Consider the following 15,325-nt stretch of genomic DNA (forward strand, 5'->3'; position numbering starts at 1 on the left):
CAGCAACAAAACGACACCCCTCCACTGTTGAAGCTTATCACAAACTTCCTGTCTAGTCTTAACCACTATCCTGTTTCTCAAAAATAGCAAGTAAAATGATTATGCGGAAGGGGTGGCAAAATACATTTTGTTCAAAGGTGCCTTACAGATCAGTGGCAGTCCTGATAAATGAACATATCAATCATCCTTTGGAATGCATTCCTCTTCCATGAATAGACATATCATTAAAGTGCACACTGAAACAGACTTTTTTCTAAGCAGAAATTAACCAATCAATCATCATTCCCATTCATTATTGAGTTTTTGAAAAGCCCAATCACATCTCCGAGGTGGGGCGTGGGGGGAGTCACTGATGGGTATTAACACGGCCCATTTGCCCGGAGACTGAGGTAAATCTGAGGACACTCCCTCTGCTCCTCCTTCTGACTCTCCAGATTAACTTCAGTCTTCAGCCCAGAAGGAGATAATTTTCCTGGCTTCTCCATTGGTATGAGACTTTTCTCAGCGTTTGATTTTTCTTGAACTCCTCTCACCTCCCGTCTTACCGGCATTAGCACAAGCTTACTTGCTGCATCGCTGAGGGCTTAAACTGCTGGGCGGCAGTGGCGGCGGCGGGGAATCTCCAAGCCGCACGCCCCAGGCATTGCTACAGGCGGCCCCAGATCAGCGGACATGATCGTGTGACCGGAAAGGAGGCGGCTCAGTCGGAGCCAGAACAGAAACTTGGGCTGTGTGGTCAGTGGTCGCCATTTTGGAAGTGTGGGCACACGCACGGAGCACAGGGATTGGAGCTGTGATACCAGAGGCCGCAGGCGCTCGCAGCCACTGCCAGTACCAAGGAGGGTAACTTTGGGCCTGTACTCCACCGGTAATCCGGGGAAGGCCCCAGCTATTAGGCAGTGGGCTGGTTTTCTTGCAGGCCGCAGATTGGCGACACAGCTGAGGAGCGTGAGGATTTGAAGGTGCACCGAGTCCACGCAGCAGCTACAGATTGGTAGGAACAGAAGGAGAGGTAGAGAGAGGCTACAAATCGTGAGTAAGGGCGCTGAAGAAGAGTGGGGAAAGACGAGGCTTGACGCGCTGAGGAACGTCCAACACAATTTTATTCAATATAACAGCAAGAACAAATACAGGAGAGAATCCCCCGTCCCTCTGCCTGACAGCTATTTATACGAAGAGCTGTCAGGCAGAGGAACCAATCAGGATAGCAGAACAGCCCGCCTTCAGCCATGCCGCGCCTGATTGGCTAAGGCGCGGCATGGCTGTTGCTAGCTGTCAACAGAGGGAATCCCCGGTCGTATGTCGGGGAGGAAAGGAATATAACACTCCTTCCCCCCCAGCGAGGATGCATGCGCGATCCCCAGGTTGCTCCCATTAGGCTGAAGGCCCGCAGGGTGCCTTTTGCCTTAAGGGCCAAAGTTGATGAGCAGATTGACCGCTTGCTGGCGCAGGGCGTATTGGAGCCTGTTGACTACTCACGTTGGGAGACCCCAATAGTGGTCCCCATGAAGGCCGACGGCTCCATACGTCTCTGCGCCGACTTTAAATCCACCATCAATTTGGCCCTTCAGGCAAACCCCTATCCAGTCCCTGTTGTACAGCACCTGCTCCACTCCCTGGGGCAGGGCTGTATTTTCGCGAAACTGGATATGGCGCAGGCCTACCAGCAGCTCCCAGTGGATGATGAAGCAGCGGCTGCGCAGACTATCGTCACCCACCGTGGGGCTTTCCGTTGCCGCCGCCTCCAATTCGGCGTTTCCGTGGCCCCGGGGATCTTCCAGAGCCTCATGGAGCGATTGCTCCATGGGCTCCCTGGCGTAGTACCCTATTTTGACGATGTCCTGATCGCTGCTTCCAGCTGCTCAGGACTCCTCGAAATATTAGGGAAGGTCCTCGACCGTTTTAGGGGCGCGGGTCTCAAATTAAAACGCAGCAAATGTTCATTTGCTGTGCCTAAAGTGGACTTCCTGGGCTTCTCCATAGATGCCCACGGGATCCACCCCACCCCTGCTAAAGTTGCAGCCATTAGGAACGCCCCCACCCCCCGCCTCTAAGGCGGAGCTGCAGTCGTTCTTAGGGCTTTTAAACTTTTACGCGCCATTTTTGCCGCACAAGGCGTCACTAGCCGAGCCGCTGCATCGGTTGCTCGACCAATCCGCGGCCTGGCGCTGGGGCAGCCGTGAAGCGCATGCGTTCGCGGCTGTCAAAGACATGCTGACGTCAGAGGCAGTCCTAGTCTAATATAGTGACAGGATGCCCCTGACTCTAGCGTGTGACGCCTCCCCCGTGGGTTTGGGGGCTGTCCTGAGCCATGTCCTCCCCAACGGCTCGGAAGCCCCCATAGCTTTTTATTCCCGGACACTCTCTCCAGCGGAGAGGAACTACAGCCAGATCGACAAGGAGGCTCTGGCTGCTGTGTCCGGGGTTAAAAAGTTCCACGAGTACCTGTACGGACGGCATTTCACCCTCTTCACTGACCACAAGCCACTCCTTGGGCTTCTGGCCGGTGACCGTCCGACCCCTCCCATCCTGTCTCCCCGCATGACCCGTTGGGTGGAGTTCCTAGCGGCATACTCGTATGCCCTGGTCTACCTCCCTGGCAAGCAGTTGGGGCACGCTGATGCCCTCAGCCGCTGCCCCTTGCCCATCTCCAACCCACAGACAGTGCCTTGCCTGTCTGTTTTGGCCATTGCGGATCTGGCCTTGCCGCTCTCCGCGAGCGATGTGGCTGCAGCGTCCCAGGCCGACCCCACCCTCTCCCAGGTGATGGCTTGGGTCCTGCGAGGATGGCCTGGGGGGCCGGTGTCCAACGACTACCGCCCCTACAAGGCCAGGCAGCTAGAGCTGTCTCTCCACAGTGGGTGCCTCCTGTGGGGGGACAGGGTGGTCATTCCACCCACCCTGCGCGAACAGGTGCTGTCTCGCCTCCATGAGGGCCACCCAGGCATAGCGCGCATGAAGGCGCTTGCGCGCAGCTATGTTTGGTGGCCCCGTCTGGACGATGAGATTGCTACCTGGGTTGCCAGGTGCTCGACCTGCCAAGTCTCCCGTCCAGTGCCTCGGGTGGCCCCGCCGCGGGAGTGGGAGATTCCTCGCAGCCCATGGTCACGCCTCCACCTGGATTTCGCTGGGCCTTTCCGAGGCCAGGTCTTCCTGGTCGTGGTGGACGCTTACTCGCGCTGGGTGGAGCTCATCCTCATGACCTCCACCACAGCCGAGGCCACTGTCCGTGCATTAACGCACCTGTTTGCCACCCATGGTTTGCCAGACGTCGTTGTGTCGGACAATGGGCCCCAGTTTGCGTCCACTGTCTTTCAGGAATTCCTGGCCTCCCAGGGCATCCGGCACGCCCCGGTAGCCCCCTATCATCCGGCCAGCAATGGCCGGGCGGAACGCGCTGTCCGCTCGGCCAAGGACGCCCTTGGACGGATGGACAAGGGTGACTGGCCCACGAGGGTGGCTGCTTACCTCTTGGGTCAGCATTCCACCCCGTGCCCCCTTTCCAGAAAAACCCCTGCTGAGCTGCTGATGGGCCGGTGCCTGCGGACCACCTTAGATAGGTTGCACCCAACCTATTCTGAGGCTCAGCCGAGCAACCTGGGACCCCCTTCCCGTTCGTTCCTCGAGGGCGATCTGGTTTGGGCAAGGGCCTTCTCGGGGGACTTGAAGTGGGTGCCTGCCACTGTCACCTCTGTAACCGGCTCCTGCTCTTACAGGGTCCGGACCGCCGACGGTGCAGACTGGCACCGCCACGTGGATCAGTTAAGGCGTCGCATACCACTGGATCCAACCAACAACCCTGCAGGGTCGGCCTCTGCCATTCAACCGCAGGCCCTCGGGTTGGCGCCGCAACCGATCCCTCCGCCGTGGCCGTTGCCCGCTCCGCAAAACCTGCCAGCCGAGACTGGGCCCGGCGCCTTCCGCTGGCCACAGCCCTCCATCAATCCAGCCCCCGTTGGGCAACCAGTTCCAGCGTTGCACCCCGCCTTGGCCTTCCCTCAATCAGGCCAGACCTACCCTTCAAGTATTTCAAAATTCCCTGACTCAAGCCCGCCAGCGGCCACCCCACCCCAGCCCTGCCTACCTGCTCCAGAGTCTCCTCCTCCTCCTGGGATAGGCCTCCAAGATGGCGCCCGGAGCTCCATTCCCTCCCGGGAGGAGCTCCCACGGGCACCACCTCCTCCTCCGATGGTCTGCCCAGTTCTGAGGCGTTCTGGGCGTGTCCGTCGCCGCCCTGCGTATCTTCGCGACTACGCATGCTCCTCTGTCGCGCATGCGTCTTCGCTGGGGGGGAAGGAGTGTTATATTCCTTTCCTCCCCGACATACGACCGGGGATTCCCTCTGTTGACAGCTAGCAACAGCCATGCCGCGCCTTAGCCAATCAGGCGCGGCATGTAATCAGGCGCGGCATGTAATCAGGCGCGGCATGGCTGTTGCTAGCTGTCAACAGAGGGAATCCCCGGTCGTATGTCGGGGAGGAAAGGAATATAACAGGCGCGATGGTGGATTCCACAAGGAGTGGGGGAGTGGCACCCCTCGGTTCTCCTAGGGGTTCAGATCCAGGTGAGGGACCCTCCTGGGGAGCCAACCCAGGCACAAGGGGGAGACCCACCCATAGGAAGTGCACCTCCAAGTCCTCTAGGAAGGAGGGTTCCAAGCAGGAGGTTCATATCACCAGGGCGGCTGGAAGGCGGATCAGGGACAGCATCAGTCCTTCCCAGTCCAGATCGTGCTCGCCACGCAGTTTTCCTCACCTGGACGTAGTTCCTTCTGGCTCTCCGGTCTCCCCATGTGGCTCTCCTAGGGGGGGTAGTCCCTTGTACCCCCCCTTATCACCTTCGCACCCTGCAAGGGCAAGGGTAGATCCTTTTGGCCACATTACTAGCTTCCCTAGGCAGCGCTTGGCTCCTGATTTCCCTGACCCTAATTTGGCATTGGAGCCACCCAGCCTCTTCCCTGCCTACCCAGAGCTCTCAGAGAGTTTTCAAAATGTTATTGCCAGAGCCACTGCCCAAAGGATTTCCTCAGGCATGCAGCACCAATTTCAACAGGCTAGGCAAAAGTCTTCACGTGGGGCCCCTTGAAGTCATCCAGACCAACCCGAACCAACAGGGGCCAGGGAGCTCAGAGCTTTCTCCCTTTCCACTGCAAGCGAGGAGTCAGATTCAAAGGAGGAGGTACAGAAGGATCTTGGGTTCTCTGAGGATGAAGAATCCCAGGCCCCAGAGGCCCCAGCCATCACGGGTCTATTTGCTCCAGCCTTGTTCAGTTCCCTGCTGTGCAAGGCCAAGGCCACAGCAGATCAGGACAGCCCTCCTGATCCCAACCAAGCTGCGGCTGTTCCTAGCATGAACGGGGGGCCAAGAAGGGGCCTTCCCATAGACCCCAGGTTGAAAAGGAGGAGATTCCAACCTCTGAGCTCTTCCTGGAAGTACTCAAGTCTCAATGGTACCTTCCTCACTCCAGGGAGCAAGGATCATAGATTCTACAATCTCAATGCCTCCTTTGCCCAAGCTTTACAGGTTCCATCCATGGACGCTCCAGTGGTTAGTCTGGCCTCTTCCTCAGCTGTTGCAACGAGATCTGCAACACACTCGAGTCCGGATTCGCCTGTCTGGGCCTTCAGGGTTCTCCCTTGGGTGGGAGAACGAGCCCCGGTCCTCACCGGGAATTTGGAGGGTCCACACGTGGACGAAGGCTGCAAATTAAGACACTACACAAAGAGTTAGTTCGAGGTAGGCAGGCACAGGATGCCTGGAGGGTGTAAGTTACATACCTCCTGACATGTTCTGTACAACCCCTTTTATTGTATAGATTTGCAAGGGCGGGGGAGTGGATACATATATGAAAGTACATTTCAGTAATTTTCCACAAGAAGCGAATAACAACTGCGTCACAGCAAAAGGTGGGCTAACATCTGCCATATAACAGTCAAACAGTCAAATATCTGCGGTTAACCAACATCCTATGCAAGCGATATTTTAAGCTATATGAACGGTTATTCAGATACTGTGGTCGGCCAATATCCTGTGCAAGCACTCTGTTAAAAGGTCACATTCTTATTCTATGCAAGCACTATATATGTTAAAGGTCACATTCTTACGGCCTACTTGCGTTACAGCCTCAGCAAAAGCCTGAACCAAACTACTGTCATGCATTCACATCTCCTCTGTTTTTATTATTAAAAGGAGGTCAATATCCCTCTAAGGCTATGCATTCCTCTAACGACCCACCCTCCGATAGGCAGCGAGAAGAACCATTCACCCTATCCGGGAATTGAATCTCACTTTCTGTGTCGGAATCAGAATCCGAAAATGTCAGCAATGGTTGTTTGCAAGAGTCATACGAGGAGGGCAATAAGTTTTGCAGTAGGTTTAGATCTTTTCTAGTTGCATTAACCTCTTTATCTATATCACCTAAACGGCTGCGCAAAAATCGAAGCAATTTTCCCATAACACAAGGACCAATAATGCAAGCAAGCAAAACCAAAATCAAAGGGCCTATGAGTGCTGAAAGCAAGGTTGTTAGCCATGGTGATAAATTGAACATTCCTTGATACCATATGTGAGACTTGGAGCGTTCTGACTCTCTATCTTTTAATCGGGTGTTTAGTTCTGCCATGGAGTCAAGCACAATGCCTGAACTGTCTGTATAAAAACAGCATTCTTCTTTCAAAGCTACACACAACCCGCCCTGTTTTAAAAACAGCAAATCCAAACCCCTTCTATTCTGTAAAACAACCTCAAATAGTGAAGTGAGAGAATTCTGAAGAGCAACCATAGATTGTTCAATGCGTTTGAGATCGGCATCAATTTAAGACATTCGAAATTTAGGCAAGTAAAGGGTGCATTGATGATACAATTCTGTAGAGGCATTAATACAATATTGAGAGAAGTTATAGGGTACATATCCAATACAACAATCTTGACCTTCAATTGAAGTCACTGTTATAGAAGAATTAGACCACCGGCAGGTGGTATCTGAGGTACTATTGGTAAAAGGTAGGGCAGAACCTATGGCCTCATAAAATGGTGGTTGGAAAAAAAGACACATCCAACACTCCGGATCAGCATTAAGAAAGGCATGACTGTTATTAAGAGCAAAATAGGAGGAAGAAATAAGAGACAATAAGGCTTATTAAAAATATACAGTTAACTACTTTAACACATATTACATTTTTAGGAACTGCTACTATCAATATATACAAAGCAATTGCATCAGAGGGAGGATCATAAGCAATTAATCCTCAATGAAAGATAGTCTTATAATTCGAACCAATGAAGTGTTGAATTACTGCAGGCAAAATTCAAACAGGATCCAAGCATATAAAAAGCAAATGTTTCATGTACAGTTCAAGTCAGTGTGTGTAATGTTAGTTGCACCCATAGATTTTTATTGCAGTCACTGTTCAAATGAGTTTTTTGGTGAGATGACAAAACAAGTAAACATAAACAAATGATGACTAATGATAACTAAAAACTTGGCAAAAATGGCAGCACATAAGTTGTCGTGTCGTTGTTTCAGCACTGCTTTGGTAGTTTTTGGTTTTTCATATCACTGGACAGCTGTTTTGGCAAGATCGTATTGGCCACTGTGCTGTCTGTAAAGTCATCGTGGTCATCTCTGGAACTGGATTTGGGAACTGGTACGACAATATTCTTGTCTAGACAAACATCACGTACTAGAATCCATAAAAATCTGTAAAAACAAGCACAGCATATCCTCGTCCCCCTTGCGGGGGAGGCAAACAAACTTTTTAAATCTATTGTGTTACCTATGCCAAATTAGCCAAATTGGGGTACACCAAATTACTAGGTACCCAAAATCCCTCCTTTTTTATATGTTTGAAAAAACAGTCCCTGAAGGACCAATTAACACGTTCCACAATGGCTTAACCTGTGGAATTATAAGGAAAAACCCAAAAAATTAAAACTGGTGCAATTAGTACAAAATTACAAAAAGGCCAATAAAAAATAGGCCAGGCCATTGTCAGTTTTTTTAAAAAAAATTTGCCCAAGGCAATAAAGGCTGAAAAATAAAATAAAAAAATGTGGCCAAAAATTAAAAATAGATAATACAATAATAATACAATAGTAGAGTTGGAAAAAACCTTGGAGGTCTTCTAGTCCAACCCCCTAACTAAATAAATGAATTTATTTCTAAGGAGCCAAAAAAAAGAAAACATAGGTGACATCCATTTGCCATAGTGATTAGAGGCCAAATCATAAAAATTAACTTCTTTGTCCCCAGAGGGGGATGCCCCAAAACACTGGGAACAAAATAAAACAATTTGCTTGGCCTGGTTGAGTGGCATATGGCAAAATTGTGCCAGTCCCCAGGCATTTTGATGAAAAAAAAAATTATCAAAAATAAATCTAAAAAAAAAAAACATAGTTTCTAAAAAAATAAAAATAAATTGACACACATAATAAAAGTCAGAAATATAGTTAAAAAGCTTATTAAAAAAATGTGAAAAAATAAAATAGCAAAAAACAATTTTTAGAGTTACAAAAACAACAATATTGCAAGGTAGGAAACTTTCATAAGAGTCCTTATAAACAATTTCATCTTCCATCCAAAAAAAAAAACAGTCTTATGAAAGCAAAGAATTAAAAACAATAGGCAAGCAGAAAAGTCATACAGACCACATAGTCAATTAAAAGACACTGAAAAAAAATTATTTTGAAAATAAAATAAAAAAATCAAATGTTGGAATAGAAAAAATAATGTTAATAAAATCAGTCCAATTTCTACAAAAAACCCAAGGTTATTAATTTTACTGCCTAAAAAAATGGCAAAACATTTTAAAACGGAGTCTGTTGTCTTTAAAAAAAAACATCAAAAGAATTAGCTGACAAGTTACGCAAACCACAAATGGAATGCTCAAAATCTCATTAATCTTTTGAACTGTGGCAAGGGCACAAAAAAAGGAAAAAATAAATCAAATAAAAAACTTTAAATAGCGGCAGACAAAAACGGACAAATCCAAACAAAAATTCCCCAATAGCTGCCATAAATTAATTAGCAAAATAACTCCTTTCAAACAAAAAAGGTTGGAACAAAAAAGACTATAACATTTTATGCAGTCATGCTTTATTAAAACAATCTACAATTCATACAATACAATACAATACAATACAATAACAGAGTTGGAAGGGACCCTAGAGGTCCTTCAATCCAACCCCCTGCCTAGGCAGGAAACCTATACCATCTCAAACAAATAACCATTCATACCAACTTTTACCATCAACCTACTCACATTTGCACTACAATCATTAATTTCACATATAAAAATCCCATTTCATTCTTTCTTCATGCAAGGCAGTTATTACAATTACTTCAGGGAGCTGTACATAAGCCAATGAGCTCCATTTTCTATTATTAAAGGATCTCAACTTCCCTCCAGGTCTGGAGATAATCACACACACACACATACATGCACAAATACCATGGCTCGTTCTCCAAGCATGTGAAAACTCAGAGAGCAGTGTATAGATGCACACCTAAGAATTTCTTAACAAATATTACATCAAATTAATCAAGTCCAATTACCTAGGTCTTCCATTCAGACAGGCTTTACCTTTTTGTTACCTGCTAAATTTCTTACTTTTGCTTGAAGTGACCCGGCTGTTCTATCTCCTTAAGCACTAGATAGTTAATGCCTGTCTCTGCCCTGGGGTGTTCGTTTCTAATGTGGATCTGCCAACGGACGCTGGCTAATTTTTAAAGATCCAAATTCTATCTTGATATCCCAGCACGCGCTGGCATTTTTAAATATCAAGATGTATAAAAACAATGTACAGAGATGTTTGTCCACACATTGTTTGCATTCAGCCAGGGTTCTAGGTTGGCTCATGCTGGCATATTTTTAAAGATCCAAGATGTATGGAGACTTTCATTAACACATCATTTGCATCTGGGTGGGGCCCTTGATTCATCTGATGGTGGCCAAAAAATCAGCAAATTTGTTGACAAAATCTAAATCAAAACTGCCTTCCGGAGGCCAGGTTTTTACTTTAGGACTAATAGAGTAGGTTGGTCAGAAAAATGTGCAGAGGGTTTTTACTCAGGTTGAAGGCAAACCTTTAGTAGGAACTTCCTTCATTTCATACATACATACAAGACAACAAAGGCAGAAAAGGAGCCAGCCCGTGGATCTACGTCAGGAAAGTCAATAGGAGTTTCAGTAGGAAAAAAAGCAGAAGTCTCCGCCGGGGGAGCGGAGGAAGCGACTGAGACTTTGGGGGCCTCATAAGGAGGTGGTGAAACCTTCGGGGTTTCGTCCGAAGGAGAAGGATTAGGAACAAAAGAAACGGAAGAATCGTCTGAAGGAGAATTAGGATAAAGAGTAAGCGATAGATTTTTTAGAAAGAGGGTAGACAGTAGTGCCATTAATCTTTTGGAGACAATTTGAACGCTTCACGAGAGCGAAAAGCTCCTCTCGGTGATGAGCAGAAGCTTTTGAGCCCGCGGAGCCCATGACTTACGTGTGCACAGTGGCGCTTCCGGCCGGGTAAGGTCACAGGAGTGAAGGAGAGCACACCGCTAGACAACGATCGTGCCCACGAAGACGCCAAGACAGGACAATCAGCCGGACGAGCCCCCAGATGTTGCAACGAGATCTGCAACACACTCGAGTCCGGATTCGCCTGTCTGGGCCTTCAGGGTTCTCCCTTGGGTGGGAGAACGAGCCCCGGTCCTCACCGGGAATTTGGAGGGTCCACACGTGGACGAAGGCCGCAAATTAAGACACTACACAAAGAGTTAGTTCGAGGTAGGCAGGCACAGGATGCCTGGAGGGTGTAAGTTACATACCTCCTGACATGTTCTGTACAACCCCTTTTATTGTATAGATTTGCAAGGGCGGGGGAGTGGATACATATATGAAAGTACATTTCAGTAATTTTCTACAAGAAGCGAATAACAACTGTGTCACAGCAAAAGGTGGGCTAACATCTGCCATATAACAGTCAAACAGTCAAATATCTGCGGTTAACCAACATCCTATGCAAGCGATATTTTAAGCTATATGAACGGTTATTCAGATACTGTGGTCGGCCAATATCCTGTGCAAGCACTCTGTTAAAAGGTCACATTCTTATTCTATGCAAGCACTATATATGTTAAAGGTCACATTCTTACGGCCTACTTGCGTTACAGCCTCAGCAAAAGCCTGAACCAAACTACTGTCATGCATTCACACTCAGCGGTAGTGACGGGAGATATCGCCGACTGTCTGAAGGCAGAGGATAAGAAGGCAGATCTCGTCGTGCGTAAGATATTCCAGGCCGTGTCTTGGGCGATCAGAGCAGCGGCAGCAGCCTCTTTTTTCAATAGGTCCACCCTGCTGTGGCTGGAACAACTCCTAGATAGAACTCCGGCGTCGGACATGAGACTACTTCAGGATATTACGAAGTTGATGGCGGCCACCCAGTTCTCGGTGGACGCCACACTGGAAGCAGTAAAGTATTCTTCCAGAACCTTGTCTTCCTCTGTAGCATCCAGATGGTTGCTGTGGCTACGCAACTAGCAAGCAAAGTCCTGGGCGAAATGGCACTTGGCAGGGACTGATTACACAGGAGACAAGTTATTCGGCTCGGCCTTGGATCCCATCCTCATTGAAGACAGGAACAAGCGTAAGGTCTTCCTGTCTACATCCAAGCGTTCAGAACACCGGCCAGCGCCTTACCCCAGGAGGTCTTCCTTTCGACTTCCTGAGCAGGACTTCCAGCAGCAGAGGTACTCTGCCCCCAGGTATCCCAGGCAAGGGGATAGGAAGTTTTCCAGGGACAGATACAGTTCCAACAGACTGGCAAGTGGCCCTTTCTAGGTGGGGGCAGCCGCCCCTTCCGCAGAACTAAGTGATTCGGGACTGGATCACCCGATCGGCGGCCACCTTTCCTTGTTTGCGGACCGCTGGGGTTACATCACTCGGATGCATGGGTACTCCAGACAGTCAGGTTTGGGCTTCGGTTGGAGTTCCGCTCCCACCCCCTGAATAGGTTCCTGATTTTTCCCCCCTCCAAGAACCCAGTCAAGCGCTCCCTCATGCGCAAAGCCATTCGGCACCTGCTGGATATCAAAGCAGGGGAGCCAGTTCCGGAGGGGGAGAAAGAATCAGGATTTTATTCCAATCTCTTCCTGGTTCCCAAGAGCTTGGGGGGTGGAGAGAGATCCTGGACATCAAACTGTTAAATTCCAGAATTATATACCGTAAATTTAAGATGGCATCCCTCAGGTCCATCCTGGAGTGGATCAGACAAGCTGATTTCCTAGCCTCAATTGATCTCATGGAGGTGTATCTCCACATCATGATTGCCCCTGATCACCGTAGGTTCCTTAGGTTATCATATGGGGGTTCTCATTACCAATACAGGGCCCTTCCCTTTGGGTTGGCCTCAGCCCCCAGAACATTTACCAAGGTACTAGCGGTGGCTGCTGCCCACCTTCGTGCAATCCCGATTCAGTTACATTGCTACCTGGATGATATCCTCGTACTAGCCTCCTCGGCAGCTCAAGCAGAAGGGGATCTCAGTGTCACCATTTCCACCTTCCGGTCCCTGGGCTTCTTGGTCAACCTTGAGAAAAGCCATCTAGTCCCCACCACTAGACTCCAACATTTGGGGACCATTATTGACTCGGTGGAATGTGAAGTCTTCCTCTCACAGGAGCGTAGGGACAGTATTGTAGAATTGAGTCGAGAGATTTGCAGGATTCTAAAGGGTTAGGGGTGCAAGGGTCTTGCAACTTGACAGCTTTAAGACTTACATGCTTCAATGCCAGAGTTCCTGAGCCAACATGACTGGAGGAGGAGTTCTGGGAGTTGAAGTCCACAAGTCTTCAAGCTGTCAGGTTTGAAGACCCCTTGGGTTTTTTTCCCTAAAGGGTTAGGGATGCAAGGATCTTGTAACTTGACAGCTTTAAGACTTGCGTGCTTCAAATGCCAGAGTTTCTGACCCAACATTTTGGTTGCTAAACAGGAGCGTTGTTAAGTGATACTATATAACACTTTTAATTAAGCGGGTACCTTGAGTAAACATAACTTTTGAGTTTCAAATAATACAGATTTCGTTGTTGTCTTAGATGACACCTGTGAAAAAAATTCAGGTGCTGCTCAGGCATGAAAATGTGCCTCTCAAACACTATACTTTTCTGCTCACACTGAAAAAAAATTAGAGGGAACATTGACTGGCTTAGCAGGGAGACAGTAGACCACGGAGAGTGGCAGCTTCACCCCCACATCTTCGAGCAGATCTGCCAGAGGTTCAGCTGACCGACAGTGGATCTCTTCACCTTGCCGTTGAACACCCAGCTTCCGAGGTTCATCTCACGGTTCCCAACACAAGGGGCGCAGACATCGACTCCCTGTGCTGCAGATAGCCGTCGGGCCTTCTCTACGCCTTCCCTCCTCTTCTCCTCCTTCCCGGGGTTCTGAGGAAGCTAGTGTTAGAGAGGGCAGAGATAATCCTAGTGGCCCCTTTCTGGCCACGGCGTCTCTGGTTTGCGGACCTAGTGGAGATGTCAATTCTGCCCCATTGGAGAATCCCTCGGGGGGAGGTGGCCCTATGCCAGGGGAACCAGGAGCACCCAGAAACAGAGTGGCTCCATCTGACTGCCTGGCACTTGAGCGGGAGCAACTAAGAGAGGCCCAATTCTCCACTAGAGTCATTGGGACCATTGAGGCTGCTAGAAGGAATTCCACTACCCACATCTCCGATGTGACCTGGACTTCCTTTGTGGCTTGGTGTCGGTCTGCGCAGGTAGACCCAACATCGGCCTCAGTTCCTCAGGTGCTGGAATTCCTCCAAGATGGTCTGGAGAAAGGCCTAGCTCACAGTACTCTCAGAAGGCAAGTTTCTGCCCTGGCCACCATCCTAGGAGGGGTGGGCGCCCAACCCCTATCCCAGCACCCAGTCATCAAACGATTCCTCAGAGGGTCAGCTGATCTCCGGCCCCAGTGGTTCACCGTTTCCCCCCGTGGACCTTCCCACGGTGCTCCAGGCGCTGCTGGAGGCACCTTTTGAACCCCTCAGGGAGGTGAGCTTATAATTTCTAACCCTCAAAGTGGTCTTCCTCGTGGTGATCACCTCTCCCAGGAGGGTGTCTGAGCTTAATGCTCTTTCCACCAGGGCGGACCTCTGCATTTTCCATAGCAACAGGGTCGTGCTGAGACTCAATCCAGCCTTCATGCCTAAGGTCAATTCACCATTTCATAGAGCCCAGGAGGTAATCATCCCGGATTTCTGTCCTTCTCCCTCTTCGGAGAGAGAGAGGTCCTGGCACCGTCTGGACGTAAGAAGGGCACTGAGCATTTACCTCAAGTGCACAGATGCCTTCAGGTGGTCTCTTTGTTTCCTTCCATCCCTTGGCCCGGGGAGCCAAGGTCTCCCCGACCACCATCAGCAGATGGATAAGGTTAGCCATTTCCAACGCCTATGAGGCTCGAGGGCTGCTGGTGCTGGTGGGGATCACTGCACACTCCACCCAGAGTGCAGCTACCTCTGCAGCCTGGGCCACCCAGGCACCCATCGAGGACATCTTTAGGGCTGCTGCCTGGTCCTCGCCATCACCCTTCATCAGGCACTACCGGCTAGATGCGTATGCCTCAGCTGAGGCATCCTTCGGGAGGAGGGTCCTGCAGAGAGTACTACACTCTCGGGTGACTCAGGCCCAATGATCCCTCCCATGGACATCTAGCTTTGGTATGTCCCATTAGTGACTCCTCCCACGCCCCACCTCGGAGACTGTCAGTTGGTCTTACCTGAACTGCATGTCTCGAGGGTGGCGTGGGAGCAGTCACTTCCCGCCGATCAGGCGCGCTCTGCGCCAGGGCCTAAATTGGGTTAGTTACAGGTCAGTCAGGGACTTCGGAGGGAGTTGGGTGGTCTCTGCCCCTTCCTTCCCAGGTTTTACTTCAACTGGACCATCGGTTAATCTGGCGAGTCAGAAGGAGGAGCAAAGGGAGTGTCCTCAGATTTACCTCATTCTCTGGGCAAATGTTAATACCCATCAGTGACTGCTCCCATGCCACCCTCAAGACATGCAGTTCAGGTAAGACCAACTGACATGTCTTATCCCACCCAGCCATTTATGTCTGCTAGCAGAACAAATCTTTCTTTTGGATTGCATTCATTCCAAGCGTGGCGCATCCCCCCCCCCCAAATGCATCTCTGGTTCTTTCATTATCACCATTCACTAGAGTGTAACATGTAATTATCAGCAAAATATCTCCTTTTTGTGTAGACATCCACAAGAATCAAAATGAGACCAATTCATATTTTCTGACATACATTTAGCCCGTTCATTCATAATTAAAACTCCCCA

General features: G+C 49.5%; 1 protein-coding gene and 1 long non-coding RNA gene across 3 annotated transcripts in view; one reads left to right on the plus strand and one right to left on the minus strand.

The window, feature by feature from the left end:
- The window catches only part of LOC309383922, a 30,920-nt gene extending 19,472 nt beyond the window's left edge, over positions 1-11,448 (plus strand). Inside the window, exons 2-3 of the long non-coding RNA XR_014173942.1 lie at positions 920-1,032; positions 11,339-11,448. This is a non-coding gene — a long non-coding RNA (uncharacterized lncRNA). The remainder of the gene's footprint in view (positions 1-919; positions 1,033-11,338) is intronic.
- Positions 1-15,325, minus strand: part of PAPLN (papilin, proteoglycan like sulfated glycoprotein) — a 105,262-nt gene that overhangs the window by 50,620 nt on the left and 39,317 nt on the right. The window lies entirely within an intron of this gene.

This window comes from Natrix helvetica (genome assembly GCF_964273705.1).
Source record: "Natrix helvetica genome assembly, chromosome: 1".
NCBI lineage: Eukaryota > Metazoa > Chordata > Lepidosauria > Squamata > Natricidae > Natrix > Natrix helvetica.